This window comes from Chiloscyllium plagiosum, chromosome 1, assembly GCF_004010195.1.
Source record: "Chiloscyllium plagiosum isolate BGI_BamShark_2017 chromosome 1, ASM401019v2, whole genome shotgun sequence".
Lineage (NCBI taxonomy): Eukaryota > Metazoa > Chordata > Chondrichthyes > Orectolobiformes > Hemiscylliidae > Chiloscyllium > Chiloscyllium plagiosum.
Window position 1 is genome coordinate 31,246,348 of NC_057710.1, and position 16,761 is coordinate 31,263,108.

Consider the following 16,761-nt stretch of genomic DNA (forward strand, 5'->3'; position numbering starts at 1 on the left):
GGGGAACAGGCCGTAGAGCATGGAGTCCCGCGTCACGGCGCTGCTCGGGATGAACCTCGACAAACACCACTGCATTCCTCTCCAGCCTTCTTCTGCGTAGGCACATTCCAGAAGGCAGCGTGTGGAGTGGCTGAGAGTCTGGACGTGCATAAAGGTTCTCACAGGCAGAGCCCTTCTCACCACCAGCCAAGCCATGTCTTGGTGCTTGTTGGAAAGTTCTGGCCATGAGGCATTCTGCCAAATGGCTTTGACAGTCTGCTCAGGGAACCGCTCGATAGAATCCGCCCTTTCCTTTTCTAGAAGGGTCTCAAGTACACTACTTGCTGACCACTTCCTGATGGACTTGTGGTCAAAGGTGTTTTTCTTCATAAACTTCTCCACGAAGGACAGGTGATACGGAACGGTCCAACTACTTGGAACGTTCTGCGGCAGCAAGGCCAGGCCCATCCTTCGCAACACCGGGGACAGGTAGAACCTCAGTACGTAGTGACACTTGGTGTTTGCGTACCGGGGATCCACACAGAGCTTGATGCAGCCACACACAAAGGTGGCCATCAGGGTGAGGGTGGCATTGGGTGTGTTTTTTTCCCCCGTTGCCCAGATCTTTGTACAGCGAGTCCCTTTGGACCCGGTCCATCTTTGATCTCCATATAAAATGGAAGATAGCCCGGGGACTGCAGCGGCACAGGTTCTGGGAATAGGTCAGACCTGTGCCACATATAACAGCAATGACAGTGCCCCACACCTGATGACCAGGTTTTTTCCTGCGATGGAGAGCGACCGTAGCTTCCATCTGCAGAGTTTCTGCCTCATTTTGCTGATACACTCCTCCCAAGACTTGGCGCATGCCCCTGCCCCCCGTATCAAATACCCAACACCTTCAGGTGGTCGGTCCTGACGGTGAAAGGGATTGAGGATTGGTCGGCCAGTTCTCGAAGAGCATGGCGTCGCTCTTGCCTCAGTTTACCTTGGTCCCTGAGGCCCATTCAAACTGATCACATATGCACATGAGTCTGTGCACAGACAGCGGATCCGAGCAGAAAATAGCGACGTCATCCATGTACAGGGAGGCCTTGACTTGTAGGCCCCTGCTGCCAGGAATAGTCACCCCTCTCAGGCTTGCATCCTTCCTGATGGACTCAGCAAATGGCTCTATGCAGCATACAAACAAGGCAGGAGAGAGAGGGCAGCTCTGCCTGACTCCAGATCTGACTGGGAAGCTATCTAATTCCCACCCATTGATTGAGACTGCACTGACAATGTTGGTGTAGAGCAGTCTGATCCAATAGCAGATTCCCTCCCCAAAGCCCATTTTGGAGAGAACATCTCTCATATACGCGTGTGATATCCTGTCAAAGGCTTTCTCCTGGTCCAGGCTGATGAGGCAGGTGTCCAACCCTCTGTCCTGCACGCAGGCAATTGTATCCCTGAGGAATGCGAGACTCTTAGCGATCTTCCTGCCCGGTACAGCACAGGTTTAGTCAGGGTGGATCACCGATCCCAGAGCAGACCTGACCCGGTTGGCAATAACCTTTGACAAAATTTTGTAATCCACATTCAATAGTGAGTATGGTCTCTAATTTCTGATTTCCTCCCTCTCCCCCTTCCGCTTGTAGTTGAGGGTGATAATGCCTTTCCTCGTGGATTCGCTCATGGTACCTGCCAGAAGCATACTGACATACACCTCCAGCAGGTCCTGGCCAATCAAGTCCCACAGAGTGGAATAGAGCTTGACCGGTAAGCTGTCGCTTCCGGGAGTTTTATTCTTTTCAAAGGAGTCGAGGGCCTTGGTCAGCTTGTCCAGAGATAGTGGCTGGTCCAGCCTCTCCTGCATTCTGTCAGCTGGACATATGCCATTTCAGAGGTTGCACTGTTGAAGTCCCTTTTATCTCCGTATCAAGTAGAAATCACTGAACCAACAAGAACTTACCCTATTACACACTATTAGGCTCAATGCAAATTCTCTCAGAAAGGAAACATCCCATTGGATGTGATAAAATTGGATGTTTAAAAGTGTACTAAGTTCATTATTACTGCCAAACAGCCTACCTTACCTTATATTTTTACAATGTAAAATTTCTCCAAAAAGATACATTATTTTTGTTTCTTTATGATACTTTACCCAATAATTTATTTCAATTTCCCTGTAACATTTCAATACAAAGTGAAAACTTCAGTGCATTTTACCTCCTGATTGAGAGAATATTTCAGTGAGATTGGTAGTTACTGCTTCTTCATGAGATCATTATTGCTGGACACCTGGAGATCCTCTTTACTTTGCACCAGATTCCAACTGGTGTCAAGAAAGGGTGAAACCAGAGAGATCGCTAGATCCACCAGGACAGCTTTCTTCAAGGTAAGCACTGTCCCGACCTGGCTGACCACTATAAGTGATAATTATGTGTACAAAGAGCTCATCTGATTCACTGAACCACTGTATATTGTTAATGTCAATAAACACTCATCTGCAGAGTGATGGTTTTACCAACATAAAAATGTTGCCTGCATTTGGATGCAGATGACTGCTGCACTGTTGCTTTCTCCAGCAATTTCTGTTTTAATTCCTGATTGTGTGTTTGCAAGATCATGAAGGTACTTGACAGTTTGATTTCTGAAAGGATATTTTCCCCCCCTACTAGGATAGACTAGAACAAGAGGTCTCACTTTCAACATGGGGGATTGCATCCATCAGCATATCCCTTCGGCTATTCCCATCAAATAAGGTACTGACTACCCAACCTTCTCATGCTTGCAAAACTCAAAACACAATGCCCAACATTTGATGTGATTCTACAATTGGACAGAACTTGCTAAATAATCCTGATAGTGTGAAGAATTATGCTGACAACCAAATTGCGATTGGTGGTTGGGCTCACACTTCAGTGCACTTGGCTGAAGCGACATATACTAGTACACAGGACCCTGTGCTTTGGAGAGAGGAAGAACATGTATGTGCAGAACACTTGTTCCAATTTAATAAAATAGGTGACAGATATTCTCTGCTTCATTCTCAAGGTTGTCTTTAGCCAGAGTCGACATGCCTCGCTTAAAATGTCAGTCATCATCTAACATGTATTTTCTCCATGGCTACGCCACTGCCAATCAGAATCAGTACCCTCTTCTTACACAGTACAAATGCTGAATTCCTTTTAAGTTAGTATTTGTTGAGAATTGTCTTGTTGAATGTAAGGTTTAACCAAATGTATCATTTTCTCAGCATAATTACATATTATTAAGATAACAGACTTTTCTAGTTAAGACTCACTAATGGGCTGTCCTCTACTACTGTAAACCAAACAGGCCCTTAGACCCTGAGTGTATGAGGGCTTTCTCTCTGTCTGGCCAGTTATATTCAATTTGTGTGGAGGTATTCCTTATTCTCTTACATAAGAGGTTGTTGGGTTTAGCTTTGCATAGGCCAGGTGTTAAGGTAGTTTTTTCAGCTTACACTATGACGTGCCTTATTCATGGAACGTTGGGGAGGATGTGTGGGTGCAAAGAGATTTCTTCGCAAGGATTGATTGGTCAGTCCATACAAGGTGAAGTACCTAGTGGAAATTCATAGGTTTTCATGTGGAGCACCAGTCTACTTCTCTATCTGGATTCCTGACCAGCGAACTAACAAGAGCTGGAAACTAAGCTGACCACTTGTTTAGAACACTGAATAGGACAACTCCGAGTGTTGTTGTATGTGGGTCGAGTACTTTTTAAAATCCATTCATGGGATGTGAGCATTGCTGGCTAGGCCAGCATTTATTGCACATCCCTACTTGCCCTTGGGAAGACAGTGGTGAACTGCTTCCATGAACCACTGCAGTCCATCTGCTGTAGGTTGACCCATAATGCCCTTAGGGAGAGAATTCCAGGATTTTGACCGGAATTTCTAAATGGATGGTGAGAGGCTTGGAGGAAAATTTTCAGGCAGTGGTGTTCCCATGTATCTACTGACCTTGTCCTTCTAAATGGAGGTAGTCATAGGTTTAGAAGGTGCTGCCTTAGGATCTTAGGTTTTTGCAATGCATCTTGTAGATAATACACACTGCTGCAACTAAGCATTGGTGGTGGAGGGAGGGGATGCGGTGTCAATAAAGTGGGCTGCTTTGTCCTGGATGATGTCAAGCTGCTTGAGGGTTGTCAGAGCTGCACCCATCCAGGCAAGTGGGGAGTATTCCACCACACTCCTGACTCATCATAAACCAGCTGACTGCCGTCATATTTTAAAAGCTCATCACTTTGGTACCTTTGTCACAAATATGCAAAGAAAACTCATGACAGTTTTTCTGAAATGAAAATCGACACTGGGGTGTTGCTGAATACTGAGTCTCCCATTTAGGAGGGTGGTCTGGCACTGTGTGTCTCTGCTGCCAGACAGCAACATTCTGCCTTCAGATTCAGCAGCAATGGGTTTACATTTAGGTTTTTTTTAAAATCCACTTAGGGGATGTGGGTGTCTCTAGCTAGGCTAGTATTTATCGCCCATTCCTAATTGCTCAGAGGGCAGTTAAGAATCAACCACATTGCTGTGGGTCTGGAGTCACGTATAGGCCAGACCAGGTAAGGATGGCAGATTTATTTCCCTAAAGGATATTAGTGAACTAGCTGGGTTTTTCCAACAATTGACAACAGTTTTATGGTCATCATTACACTCTTAATTCCAGATTGGATGAATTCAGCACCAACCATCTGCCATGGAGGCACTTGAAACCAGGACCCCAGAACATCAGCTGAGTATCTGGATTAATAATCCAGCAAGAATACCATTAGGCTATCGACTCCCTTAAGAAGGTGTGTAAGAATGTATAAATCAATAAAGGTGACAAGATAGGTTGAGCAAGCAATTAATAAAACATATTGTGTCCTTGGCATAATTAATATGGGTATGGAGCACAAAATCACAGATATTTCATTAAATTTGCATTAGATAATAGCTGGACCTCAGCTGCCTCCAGATCTGGACACCACATTTTAGGAAGGATATAAGCACATTGGAGAGAGTACAGAGGAAGTTCACAAGAGTGAACATAGAACAGGATTCCAGATTCTTTATTGTATTCAAATTCTACCATCTGCCATGGGTGGATTTGAACCTGGGTCACAAGAGCATTAGCTGACACTCTAGATTAATAGCTGAAAAATGTGTTGCTGGAAAAGTGCAGCAGGTCAGGCAGCATCCAAGGAGCAGGAGAATCGACGTTTCGGGCATAAGTCCAAAGAAGGACTTAAGCCCAAAACGTCGATTCTCCTGCTTCTTGGATGCTGCTTGACCTGCTGCGCTTTTCCAGCAACATATTTTTCAACTCTGGATTAATAGTCTAGGATAACACCACTAGCGCATTGCCTTCCCGTGCAAATGACATATTTCTCTGTCAATTATGTTGGAGTGGATGTGCCCTCAGACCTTTTTTTGGAAATTGCCTTTTATTTGCACCATGTCAAAGTTTGAGACATGGAACTCTCTAAGGGAATGGTGTAAGAGAGTTGCTGGTCAGAAACAAGCCCCTCCATCAGCAATGTTATAGGAGGCTGACATAGGAAATAGCTTAGAATGTGGAGTCGATCAGACTCTGGGATAAGTTGTACGGTGGAGGAGTTGGCTGGATGGTGCTGTTACAATTAACCATTAAGACATCGGTTAATGTCCATACATGAATAAAGTGATCCAGATCCTCATAACTATTGTGTTCAGTCCTGTGAATGCACAGGCAATTGAGGCAGCTCAAGAGAGCAGTGAGCTTCGAAACTGACACCTGTCTGTCAACGGTTTGACATTTGAAACATAACTGTCCCTTGGGATTCTGTGCCCCACAATTTGAGCCGTCTCAAGGGAATTCCACCCTCCTTCAAAGTGGCATGGAATAGTTTCTCATATGGGCTGCTGCACGCTCTCCACTTCCTCACCATGGTGCAGTGGCTGAATGTTTCTTGTCATAATGTTCTATATTTTAGCATTGGAGATCCCCAGTGTGGGAGCTCGCTGCAAAAGGGTTTCCCCATTGGGGATCTGCAGTGGACAGTGGTGTACAACATGTTCAATGCAACAAAAATTTAAGAAGGTTCAACAGGTGTCAGTCTTTACTTTCATTTGCAGCCTTTACTTCGAAGAGTAGAAAGGAGGATTAATGGTAGCACTCCAACCCAACCGTGAGCTGCTAGTTGGTTGGTTCCACCATAGTCCTACCGAACCTTCGGGCTGCTCGATCAATCACGAGGGATAGGACTGGTAGTAGTTTAACCCAAGAGTCACCGTGAGGGGAGAGTTTATCATGGTAGCTACACCATTGCAGGAATTCAACCCATCCTGTTGGCTTTACTCTGAATTAGATACCAGCCAACCAGCCCACTGCACTCATGACAATGCCATCCAGAGATTTGAAAAATTGGATGAGATCTCATTGAAACTTACAAAATTCTTACAGCACATGACAGATTTGATGTTGACAGGATGTGTCCTCCCAGCTGGTGAGTATAGAACAAGGATACAATCTCAGAATAAAGGGCAGGCCATTTAAGACTGAGATGAGGGGGAACCTCTTCACTCAGAGGGGGGTAAATCTTTAGAATTCTCTGCTTGAAATTGATCGATCTTTGGAAACCAACTACACCAAGTGGCGAAAATGGGACAAAGATAGATGATTAATGAACCAAACACTGCAGATGCTGAGCGTATGATACGGAAACAGAAAATTTCTGGAGAAATTCAGCATATCTGATTGCATACATGGAGATAGAAACAAAGTTAACATTTTGAGTCCAGTGTGACTCTTCTAGATTATTTGAATGGGGAGGGGGGGAAACAGGCCTGATGGGCTGAATGGTTGATTCCTGCTCCTATTTCCTATTCACTGCAGCGGCTCAGCAGAACTGCTTTGACAGCATATTCCAGAGCATTGACATCTATACTCCTTCCTAACAACACTGCGGTGGTACCTACACCACCTAGTCTGCATCAGTTCGAGAAAATAATAGGGTTAGCAATGCCCACAGGAGAAGCGAAATCGACGTTTCGGGCAAAAGCCCTTCATAATTCCTGATGAAGGGCTTTTGCCCGAAATGTCGATTTCGCTGCTCCTTGGATGCTGCCTGTACAGCTGTGCTCTTCCAGCACCACTAATCCAGAATCTGGTTTCCAACTTCTGCAGTCATTGTTTTTACCTCATTGTATTCCTTTCGCCCATTCCAAATTCAGCAATTGGCCCTGATGTCTGCTCCTCTTCCTGCTCTTTGTCATTTCCAAGCATGTCTTTGCAAATCAGTGCTCAGGGCTCACCTTGCCCTAAAACCTGGTGTGAATCAAGCCTCCAGTAAAATGCCCCAGTGAAACACTGGACTGTTGCATCTTCAGACAATTCCACCGCTAATGGCCCCGTGTAATAATAGTTTTGCTACAGAACAAGCATCAGGCCCATTGTAGGAAGAAAGTCCAGATGAGTTGTCCGGCACACCTTCGTAAAACAATGCCACGTTGTAAAGAAATGGCAACGTGTGATTATAAACAACTAGAGGTGTAAAACTTCACAGGGAACTACCCGGGACTCTGTTAGCACTTTCAGCAGATCCAGTCTGCCCTGAATTACAAAGAAACGAATCCGAGTTTGTAGCGCACCCACATCTCCCTTCAATAGTGGAGCACAGACTGCACTTCAACTACATTTACTACAGACTGTGATTTACTGAAGCGAAAATCAGTCAGTTAAAATTAAATCGAACGGGCCTAGAGGTAAAAGGCGTGTGAAATCATTTTTTTTTGTTTTGTTTTCAAAGCACAGCGTGCAGAGGGGCTGAGGATTCAATTCTCCGTTAGCTATGTTCTTTTGAAAACAAACTGCAATTGGGGAATGGTACTGGAGCCACAATTTTTCAATGCGTGCGTCTGCACGATGGAGAGAGGGAGGACACCTTTCCCTTTAACAAAAGACCGAGCGAGCTGAGGGAAGCCAGCGGCAGCGGGAGGATGAACCAGTCGCGTTGCTTACCTCGGCAGAGCCTGGATTGGCGGGTCCCTCATGTTGCTGGGTGGGGCGTGTAGCTGGACAGGAAAACATTCAACAGTTCAGGAGGCGGACTGTCCCCTCGCTGTGAATCATCTGCCCGATTCGTGACGGCACTTTTCCTTTCTGTTATTTAATCTCCCACCTTGGACTGTTGGAAGGTGAGCGCTCCACGGGATAGTTAGAAGTTTTCTTTTTTAAAGATGTCCAAGTGTTCTCCGCACAGCGATAGTTCCACCAACTCCCGGGGATTTGATACAATGTGATCCCATCACCTCCTCTTGCAGCTGCCTTACCACACTGACAACACCCAGGGCAGCATGAAGTGCTGAATAATTGTTCTGTGCTTTTTGTTTTGTCAGAGTAGGGAGGAGGCGACACCGTTCATTCCTAATTTTCCGAGGACTACACCGACTACGATCCCACGCGGAATTCCGCACCTGCACACCCGGAAATTCACCGGGACTCCAACATCGCCGGGAAGATAGTTCTAATGGAGCTGCCGGAATTGAATTTCTACGAGTTTGACCCCCCTTCGATCAGAGACTATGTGTTCAGACTCGGAGAATAACGGAAAAGCTCCTCGGCTGTACGCCTTGTTTTGAAGAAAATCGTGTTTGCGGTGAAAGGGATAAACGCGGATACCCAGCTAGAACTTGTTTGTTGGAATTAGCTGTGCAGCGCCAAATAGAATTGTTATTTGTATTGACAATGGCTGTTTTTGTCTGCATTAGTTTTACCCATATGTATTTTAAACATGTTTTTTTTTCTTCACAGTTTTAGCCAAAGAGGCACTGAACGTATGACACGAAAAAAAATACTTCGCCTTCCAATGAAGTCAACAAAATCCCTCATCGTCATCAACTCGGGGTGATGAGTTTCTGCTGACTGGACAGCCATTTCTACATTCATGCGGACAGGATGACCTCTGAGATGAGTGGGATCCAGAGCGCAGGATTTTCCTCCTTTCTTTCCTCCTGTTTGCAGTACCTCACCATGAAGATGTTGGACGCAAAGCATGAGGCCAACATCCTGAACGAGTAGTAGCAAGCTCCTGGCAGTTATCAAGGTGGTTCACTGAGAACTGTTGGGAGGACAGAACGTTGTGTTGGAGATGGTTTTCAGGCATCCGGACACAGCTTTGTCTGGAGGCTCACTGAAGATGTTACCTAGTATGGTGACGAAACGTCTAAAAATGAACCTTCCAGCTCAGCAAGCAAACCTACATTCAGAACCTCAACCTGAGCCACACATCTTCTCAAAACACACTAACAGATTCCAGTCTGCCCAGGTTGATCTTGCTGGAGTTTTGCTTGTGGATCTGTCTTCAGCAAGGACTCTAGCAGTTGTTTAATTACTGTCAAACTGCGATTTTTGTTAAGGTCATTGTTTAATCTCAATTTGTGAGGCACTTGTTAACACTAACCCCGAACTTCTAATCCTCTGGAAATTTAAAGATGGACAACGGTTTTGCTATCTCTAAATAAAAATATACTTTGGAAGCTTCAAGTGTAGAAACTTATTCATACACATCAAACATGCTGGAAGTCCACTGTAGGGGTCAGGAGGAATATCCACTCTGAGCTATTAGACACATCCTTTATAGGAGAAAGTGAGGATTGCAGATGCTGGAGATCACAGTTGAGAGTGTGGTGCTGGAAAAGCACAGCAGGTCAGGCAGCATCCGAGGAGCAGGAGAGTCAACGTTTCGGGCATAGGCCCTTCATCAGGAATCTTTTATTGGGTCTGATTTCAGAATTGCTTACATTATTATTCACACATGTATTGGGACATAATTTTTAACCGTTTCACCACATTCCACTGCTTGGAATTTTACACCACAAGGCCCTTCATCAGGAATCTTTTATTGGGTCTGATTTCAGAATTGCAGCATTCTTCTTTTGTTTTAAAGGTAAAAGATGTGAACACTTATAATGCAGTCACCAAGTCTAAAAGATAAATGGTTTTGTGCCAGTGCCCACACCTGAAATGCCAACACTAACAAGACTAATGGCCAAGCTATATAGTTAATTAAAAAACTTGCATTTATATAGGGCCTTTCACAACCTAAGTGCTTTACTGCTTTTAAACTGCAGTCACCAAGACCATCTACATCAACCTCTCAAAGTAATTAATATGTCCCTCTCATGGGTGGTTGAAACTTTTAACCACTCTCTAGTCAGCCCTCGGTGTAATTTAGAATAGAATAGAAAATTATTGTCTAGTGTACTTTGCATGAAAAGGACAGTTGCACAAGTATGGTCCCTATATTAATGACAGAAGTATACATAATAAAAAAAAGTAAAATTAAGACAAAGTCCATCACAGTTCAGAAAATGGCTCCTGGGCTCCGGAAAAACCAATTAAGGAATGATGGAAAACCCAGAAGACACAGCTGGGAGGAGACCTGCAAGCCAACGATGAAGAAGACTTCCCAAGGGGATGAGACCTCTACACTGGGACAAATGATTTGGATGTGAATATAGGAGGTATGGTTAGTATGTTTACAGATGACACCAAAATTGGTGGTGTAGTAATTGGTGGTGTAGTGGACAGTGAAGAAGGTTATCTCAGAGTAGAACTGGACCTTGATCAGATGGAACAATGGACCAAGAAGTCGTGGATAGAGTTTAATTTAGATAAATGTAAGATGGTGGAGCAGGCTTGAGGGGCCAGCTGAGAGAAAGTGAAGACTGCAGATGCTGGAGATCAGAGTCAAAAAGTGTGGTGCCGGAAAAGCACAGCAGGTATGGAGTCAGCTATTACGAGGGGGCATAGCTTTAAATTAAGGGGAGGTAGGTATAGGACAGATGTTAGGGGTAGATTCTTTACTCAGCGAGTCGTGAGTTCATGGAATGTCCTGCCAGTAGCAGTGGTGGACTCTCCCTCTTTATGGGCATTTAACAGGCATTGGATAGGCATATGGAGGATAGTGGGCTAGTGTAGGTTAGGTGGGCTTGGACCGGCACAACATCGAGGGCCAAAGGGCCTGTACTGCGCTGTATTTTTCTATGTTCTAGGTCAGGCAGCATCCGAGGAGCAGGAGAATCGACATTTTGGACATAAGCCCTTCATCAGAAATGACGTGCTGTGCTTTTCCAGCGCCACACTTTTCTATGCCTGCTCCTGTTTCTTATGTTCATATGAAAAATGGATGGCATGGGACAGTTGGGCCGAAAGGGTCTACAACATGAAAACAGGCCACATGTTACATTTTGGTAAGGCAAATCAGGGCAGTACTTACATACCTAATGATGGAGAGTGTTGCCAAACAAAGGGTTCTAGGGGTGCAGGTACATAGTTCCTTGAAAGGATAAATAGAGTGGTGAAGGAGGTGTTTGGCCTGATTGCCTTCATTGGTCAGCACATTGAGTATAGGAGTTGTGATGTCACATTGTGGCTGCATAGGACATTAGTGAGGCTACTTCTAGAATACTGCATACAATTCTAGTCTCCCTGCTATGGAAAATATGTTGTTAAATTTGAAAGGATTCAGAAAAGATTTACAAGGATGTTGCCAGGGCTGGAGGGTTTGAGCTATAAGGAGAGACTGAGCAGGCTGGGGCTGTTTTCTCTGGAGCATTGGAAGCTGAAGGGTGACCTTATAGAGGTTTACAAACCATGAGGGGCATGGATAGGGTGAATAGCCAAGGTCTTTTTTCCCAGGGTAGGGGAGTCAAATCTATAGGGCAGAGGTTTAAAGTGAGTAGGGGAAAAATTTAAAAGGGATCTAAGTGGTAACCTTTTCAGCAGAGGGTGGTGCATGTATGGAATGAGCTGCCAGAGGAAGTGGTGGAAGCTGGTACATTTAAAAAGCATCTGGATGGCTACATGAATTGGAAGGGTTTAGAGGGCTATAGTCCAAATGCTGGCAAATGGGGCTAGGTTAATTTAGGATATCTGGTCGACATGGACAAGTTGGACCGAAGGGTCTGTTTCAGTGCTGTATGACTCCATGACTCTATGACAAGACTACCACACAGGGAGACAGCCATGCCACACTGGACACCCCCCTCTGATGCTCCTCCAGACACTGCTTGGCTGCTCTTCCATCATTTGCCCTTCATGAACTTGAATTCATTCAAAATTGCATTGGGTCCTGATCACACTTAACGCATGTGCTCACTGAACAACATTGACCACCAGTGCATCAGCAGCTCAATTTTAGAATTCTTTGAAGAAGGGTCACTGGACTTGAAATGTTAACTCAGCTTTCTATCCACATATGCTGCCAGACCTGCTGAGTTTTTTTTCCAGCAATTTCTGTTTTTGTTTCCAATTTCCCACATCTGAGTTCTTTGGGTTTTATTTGTTTAAAATACTCTGTGGCCATTCCTTTTTCTTTATCTGTAACTTCCTCCAACCTGTTTTTTAATATACTGATTCAGAGATAAATATTGGCCAGAATACCATGGTTAAATTCCTTTTTTTAGACAGAGAATCATTGGTTTGTTTTACACCAACCTGACTGTAGGTGCGGCTGTGGTTTATTTGCGTAACTTCCTATGACACGTCGAACAGTACACCACACCGTGGTACAGCATTTGAATGGCAAACTAGATTTTTGGTTTTGACTCTAATCCCAACATTTGCAACATAGAAGCAGGATCTTTGGCAACAAATTCAAACTTGGTCAGCATAGGTATGGTAGGGTGAAGGGCCTGTTTCAATGCTCTGATTGGATGAAATCTTTTTTATATCATGACTAATTGCATTTGGGTTAACTTTATTTCATGAAGAGTGTTTGGGTAAATACCCTTACTCTCTCTATGCATTGTATTAATGTCAACTTTTTATGTCTTCCCAATTCTCTCTGTTGGTATTAACTTGTGAATCCGGGGAGCACCCCAAGTGTGATGTTCCCTCTTCCTGCACTGAATCCTCAGTTTCCCCTAGGCATGTACCTTCTTGATATGATTGAGATCAAGTTGTGAGGGTGGGGTGTGTGGGTGGTGGGAGGGAGTTAAACCTTTAAATGTTCCTGTAGCATGGCATTAAATATTAATGCTCAGTGCTTCTGTATTCCAGAGGGTGTTTGTGTTACTTGTCTTTTATAAATAAAGCATTGAAATTTCCAGTGTGAAGAGCATTTTGATTGCAGTTTAAGCTTGTTGAAAGAAGGTGCAGGGATTTTGTGAATTGCTTTCATATTATTTCCTAACCAGGTGAAGGATCATCATGAAAACATGCATGACTTTTCCCTTTACCCATGTTGCCGCACTAACCAATTCTTTTCTTTCGCCTTTTATTTTAGACTTTTAGAATGTGTATGGTTTATATTTCTATTGTTTCATTCACTGGCATTCATGCTGGAGCATGAGCTGTGGAGAAATTTCATTCAGTTCATTGTTAGGGTTTAGCTTGTTTACTTCAACCTGATCACCATCATTACTGTCCCTTTCCCTTCTTCTTTGTGATTGGCTACTTGCTGAGATTTGCTTTTTGAATCAGTTTCTTCATACTCTTCTCCAAGTCAAACTCAGAGTTGAGACTGGGGTGCTAGAAAAGCACAGCAGGTCAGACAGCATCCGAGGAGCAGGAGAAATGACATTTTGGGCAAGAGCTCTTCATCAGCAGGGTTCTTGCCCGAAACGTCGATTTTCCTGCTCCTCGGATGCTGCCTGACCTGCTGTGCTTTACCAACACCCCATTCTCGACTTTGATCTTCAACATCTGCAGTCCTTACTTTCTCCAAATCAAACTCACTCTAGTGAATTTAAATTGAAAGGTTCCCCAAACTTTCTTTAGTAACTTCACAATCACTGACTATCCCTGTGATATTCAGCACTCTTCAAATATTCATAGTATTTAATCAAAATGACTCGCTTGAGAAGCATGTGTTGGTTTGTCCTGTCGCTGCTCAGAACCTCAGTTCCCTATTGCCCTGAGTCTCAACTGTTATCCATTTATGGAAGTCAGTCAATGCCCAGTTCTCTTTCCTTTGGTCCAGTCCTCTTATCGTCCTATCTTTCATGCGATATGAGTTTCATTGGCAAGGCAAACATTTATTGCCCATCCCACGTTGTCTTTGAGAAAGTATTGGTGAGCTACCTTAATCCATTGCAGTCGGTACACTCACAGTGCTGTTGGGAAGAGAATTCCAGGATTTCGATCCAGCAGCAGTCTCACTCTTTATTTCTTGCCGGGTTTAGCCTCATCTCTGACCTTTCCTTTTCCAAACATAGAAAATCGGTTCTTAGCAGAGACTTGTCTGACTCTCTTTAGCCTTCTCCAGTTCAAGATTCTTACCTTTTCCAGTCATTTAATTAAAAAGACTGCTGTAGTTTTGCTGGCCTCTTTCAAAACTTCATTCTTAGGATGTGATTATCGCTGGAAGGCTAGCATTTATTGCTTAAACCTAATTGCCCTTGGAGCTGGTGGTGAATGACTTTCTTGAACTGTTCCCATTCATGTCCTGTACATATGGCCACGGTGCTGTTAGACAGGGAATTTCAGAATTTTGTTACAGTGAAAGTGAAGAAATAATAATATTCCTGATCAGAGGGGAGTGTAACTCACAAGGAAGGTATAGGTGGTGTTCTCATACCTCTCCTGCTGATGTTCTTCTGAGTAACGGAGGTCAGAAGTTTGGAGGATGCTGTCAAAGGAGCTTGGGTGAGTTTCAGCAGTGCATCTTGTAAATGAGTTCCAGTGCTGCTATTTTGTCCCATTGGTGGAAGAAGTGCATTTTCAAAGTGGTGGATGTGACACCAATTAACGTACAGCCTTTCCTGTATGGATTAAGCTTCTTGTATCCCTTTACCCGTTGCATGTGTCTTTATCCACTGAAGTTATCTTCCTCTAAACTGGTAGATTTGTGTTCGCTAAGATTCGATTTCTGTTCACTAAGGTACAACTCTGCTATTATCATCAAGTCTGATGAGAAAAGGCTACTTTTGTTATATAACAGAAGAATGTCTAACAGACTCAGATCCAAAGTTAACTTTCTAATAATTGTTGACTTCTTTTGGACGTGACCCCATCACTGAACCTTCAACCTGTTATTTAAACAACTACATCTATCCTGTGCATCCCTTTAAATAGTTTGTACATTTCACAGAATCACAGAATTATTATGGTGCAGAAAGAGGCTCTTTAGCCCATTGTGCCAGCACTACCTATATTACCCAGTGCCAGTCTTCTGCCTTTTCTCCATATCTTTGAAATAATCTTCCAATTCCCTCTTGAATTCCTCAATTGAACCTTTCTACCCCACACTTCAGGCAGTGCATTCCAGACCCCAGCAACATGTTGTGTGAAAAGTTCTTTTCACACCGCCCCTGCATCATTTGCACATCACTTTTAATCTATGCCCTCTCGTTCTTTTTTGTTTATTCTTTCACAAGAAAAGATGTATAATTCGGAATAGATTATTGTTAAAACAGAACGTTGGGAAAACTTTAAAAGCCAATGGAAGATCATCCAAGAACAAAAGAGTCACCTCAGGCGACTGACTGTGTGGAGTTTGCACGTTCTCCCCGTGTCTGCGTGGGTTTCCTCCGGGTGCTCCGGTTTCCTCCCACAATCCAAAAATGTGCAGGTCAGGTGAATTGGCCATGCTAAATTGCCCGTAGTGTTAGGTAAAGGGGTAAATGTAGGGGAATGGGTCTGGGTGGGTTGCACTTCAGCAGGTCGGTGTGGACTTGTTGGGCTGAAGGGCCTGTTTCCACACTGTAAGTAATCTAATTTAATCTTAAAAATAAACTTGGGGAGCAAACTTGCAAGTAATGTCAAGATGGAGAGCTTGAGCTTATTTTGGTTTCAATGAGATCAGTAACATCCCCAAACCCCCCTCTGCTCCAAAGAAAAAAGGCTTTCATCTCTTCACGGCTGAAGTGCTCCATTCCTGGCAACAGCCTGGTGAATCTCCTCTGCAGCCCCTCTAGAGTAATCATATCTTTCCTACTATGTGTGACCCGAACTGGACACAGTATTCCAGCTGTGGCCTAACCAATGTTCTGTACAGCTCCAACATAACCTCCTGCTCTTATGCCTTGACTGATAAAATGTCTTGTATGCTGTCTTAACCATCCTATTGATCTGCTCTTCCACCTTCAAGGACAAGTATCCCAAGATCCCTCTGTTCCTCTGATCCTCAACTGTCCTGCCATTCATTGAGTACTCCTGTTACTTCTTCCAAGTGAATCACCTTATACTTTTCAGGGCTAAGTTCCATTTGCAACTGATCTGTACATCTGACCAACCCTTTTATATCTTTCTGTAATCTAAAACCTTCTTCATCTTTATTGACCAACCAACCAATCTTCATGTCATCTGCAAACCCACTTATCATCCACCCCACATTCTCATCTCTATTGTTTATACATATAACAAACAATAAGGGATCCTGCATGGATCCCTATGGTACACTACCGGACACACACGCAGCCTTCTACAATCCCTCTCTGTCTCCCACCACTAAGTCAATTTTGGATCCATTTCGCCAAGTTACCCTCCTTTCCATGTGCTTTTACCTTCTTTATCAGCCTCCCATGTGGGACCTTGGCTGAAATTCATATAAACCACATCAACTGCACTACCCTCATCTATACACCTAATCACATCCTTGCAAAATTCCATCTAGTTTGTTCGGTATGACCTCCTTCTGACAAAGTCCTGCTGACTATCCTGATCAAACCTTTCTAATTTCTTGCTGTACTTGCAGTCACTCACTTTAGATAATATGCTTCCCTTTTATTCTTCCTGCCAAAATGAATAATTTCATACTTTCTCACAATTTACTCCATCTGCTGGATCTTTGCACATTCACTCA

General features: G+C 43.9%; 1 protein-coding gene across 3 annotated transcripts in view; it reads right to left on the minus strand.

Annotated features, from left to right (window-relative positions):
• skor2 (SKI family transcriptional corepressor 2) overlaps positions 1–8,054 on the minus strand; it is an 82,694-nt gene extending 74,640 nt beyond the window's left edge. For 2 of the 3 annotated variants that reach the window (XM_043717061.1, XM_043716719.1), the window contains exon 1: positions 7,974–8,044. The gene's annotated coding sequence lies outside the window, so the exon portion shown is untranslated. Of the gene's footprint in view, positions 1–7,973 lie in introns of all 3 variants that reach the window. The other variant, XM_043716894.1, reaches the window with a different exon arrangement.
• Between the last annotated feature and the right edge of the window lie 8,707 nt (positions 8,055–16,761).